The sequence below is a fragment of the Cricetulus griseus genome, chromosome 2 (assembly GCF_003668045.3).
Source record: "Cricetulus griseus strain 17A/GY chromosome 2, alternate assembly CriGri-PICRH-1.0, whole genome shotgun sequence".
NCBI lineage: Eukaryota > Metazoa > Chordata > Mammalia > Rodentia > Cricetidae > Cricetulus > Cricetulus griseus.
Genome location: NC_048595.1, coordinates 319,467,453 through 319,470,645, shown reverse-complemented (window position 1 = coordinate 319,470,645; position 3,193 = coordinate 319,467,453).

Genomic DNA, 3,193 nt, shown 5'->3' with positions numbered 1-3,193 from the left:
AACTATGACCTGACAGCTAAGAATTTACTTCCTAATACAGCTGGATGGACTGTTCTCAGGAATTTCCTGACATAGTTACAAATATGCAGTCTTAAGCAAAGTAGGGGGGAGAAATAGAGACACATGGATAAACAGCATGTACTCCAGAGAACCCTTTTGTCTAGAAACAATAACACAAAAATCTTATCTTCTGAAGGCCTGGAGGTACCGTTGGTTCTTAAGAAATAAACATAATGCTTATCTAGTTTTATTCTTAAAGCATAAAGGATTCTAATTTTTAACTGTACCTGCATGTTATGGAGTCAATACAGACCTAGCACATGAGTTTGGGATGTCTCAACTGGATTCATCCTCAAAACTAAGAAGCCCTGGAAAGCCATGAGTAGAGGGTCATGGAGGTATAATGAGGAGATGGGACTGTGGGTTTTAACTCAGGCTGTGTGCCAGACAATGGTTAACTATGATTATAGAAGTATGACAGGAATGGTCACCAAGCCACAGTAGCTGCTGTCTCATTCCAGTACGAAAGGTGGTAGCTGCTTTAACCTTGGCACTCAGGAAGCAGAGGGAGGCCAGCACTCCAGAGGAAGAGGCAGGCAGATGTCTTTGAGTTTAAGGCCAGCCTGATCTACAGACCATCCAGAACTACACAGTGAGAGCTTTCATAGGGAGAGGGGGAAAGATGAAAAATATTAAGTGCTGGTGAGGATGAAAAGAGAGGGAAAGTCTCTTATACACTGTTGGTGGGCATGTAAAATAGAGCACCTCGTATGCAAAACAGAATGGAAGATCCTCAGGTCCTAGAACTACAAGTAACACACAACCCAACACCCCTGCTGTTGTATATACATCCCCAGGCAGCATAATAAGAATGTTTAAGAGAGATCTAGATTGGTGTTTATTAGAGCACTTTTCAGACTAGCCAAGATAGGGACTCAAGTAGGGACTCATCAGTGAGTAAACAGACAAAATGGTGTGTCCACATGCAGACCATTATTCAGCTATTTAAAAGTGAAATCCTTCTATATGCTATATGAGTGGAACTGGATAACACCATGCTAAGTAAAATAAGTCGGTCACAGAAAAACAAATATTACATACTTTCACTTTCACACAGAAGTTAAAAAGTTGATCTCCAAGATGCAGAGAATCAAATAGTGGTTGTCTGGGCCTGGGGAAAGTATGAAGGAGGAAAGAAAAGGAGGGAATGGTTGGTAGATCCAAGGAGAGGAGAAATCACCTTTTGCCTTTCATTACTTCTTTATAATGAGGAAAATTTTAATGTTGTACAGTATAGTAAAGTAGCTATGTTTGATTAAAAAAAATAACTGAACTTCTCAAGTAGCTAATAGAGAGAACTTGGAATGTTCCCAACACAAGACATGATGAAATGTCTAAGATGTTTCCTGTGTCAATTAAAATCAGTCATAACACGCTGTGTACATGGTGGTAGTGCTACAATCAAGATTTCTCAGTATTCCATTGTTTTAGATTCAGGCCTCCCTTTCAACCACCAGTTCTCTCCAAATGAGCAGTACAAATGTATCCTTGTGTAATTGCAAGCCATTTGCAAGTAAATGTTACCTGAATAGGCAAGAAACTAGACATAAGTCCAGGACTAGAGAAGGGGGCATTAGGAGAGAGCTCAGTGGGAAAGTAGCCACAACCAACAGGTATGCTGACAGCAGCCATCCCACTCAGTTAGATCCATGTGTGTTAGGTGTTAGATATAAAGTGTAGCCACTATGAAAGAATAAGGCTCACCAATGGCCCTCAGGTACAGATTCCAATTAGGCTTCAAAATCATACACCAAATTATCAAACTATATTCACTATTCTTCATTTTAATTTTAGGAATAAATGTTAAAATTTACACAGTTTCAGTTTGGTGGTGTCATTTTTAAAATAAATGAAAAAAGGAGGGTTGCTGCATTTAAAAGAACTTGGAATTCCTCAAGAGAGGCAATCAATCCTTCAAGTCTGTCTCGGGATCTCCTGGGACACACTTCTAGGGAGTTCTGTTTCATTTGGGTGCCTGTGGAAGTTAAAAAACCCAGTTCTAGCAGTTTTTTAATAACAAATATATACTTCCATCTGTTTTCTCTTAATGTCTCAAAAATTGTTCTTCCATCTCTTTGGCGCTTGACATCTTACATGAGATTTCTATATCCTAAAGCAGGCAGCGTAAAAAGACTACACTGTGACATCTTCCCAGGCTAATCTGAAGGAGATGATGTGTAGGTCCAAGCTGAACTACGGGGTCTCTCTCCTTCTACATCTCTGCTCATACCTGCCCATAGTCTCATGAAAAGGATATGATGGCCAAGACACCTACATCTTCATTATTCCTGCACTCTTGTTGTATGCAAACACCATCTTTCTTTAATTATGCCTGCCTAAAGAGTCATGAAGACAGGGGAGACAAAAAAGGCCAATGCAATATTCCAGTAGAGTCACAAAAGCAGACACAGGATTGTCTTATTAACTTTGTTGTAGTGATGTGTTATAAAATGCAAAATGCAGAAAGGGGGCAGTAATTTGTTAATAAATATGTTAATTAGGCCGAGTAAATGTCTTTCTGGCATGCAGGGGAAATCACTGATTGTAAACCCCATGCACAGCACATTTCAGAGGGCAGAATGCAGTTAATAAAACCACCTTTATGTTTTATATTGCTGCTCTTTAGCAGAAACAGCTAATAACCAATTTTCATTAATGGTGTGGGCACAAATGTAAATTAGCCCCTTTTTTGGTTTATGTTACTGCAATGCAATCCTAATGTTAAAGTGTTGTATTTGGCAATTTCATTAAGGAAAAGATCTGAGAACCCAAATACAGACCTAGGGCCCGCTTCAAGGAATTTTAATATGAAACCAAAATTACACTGCACATTCTTGTTCACCACATGGGAATTTCCAGAAACCCCTGCTATCAAATGTTTTCCCTATCCATGGCAATGTCCACAACCCCGAGCTCCTGTGGGTGTTCAATGCATCCTGCTCGCCAAAAAAATGTCTCACAACTCCACGGCTGCAACAATATGGTCTTGTGCAACTGTAATCTGGACTTCTGGTCAACTCTCTTTGCTTACCAACCAGTGGCAGCCCTAGCTCGTCAACAGACAAAGAGATCCTTGTGTCAGATGGACTTTCATAGATCCAGGTGGCTGGAGGACAGAACAGAGAGGGACCTG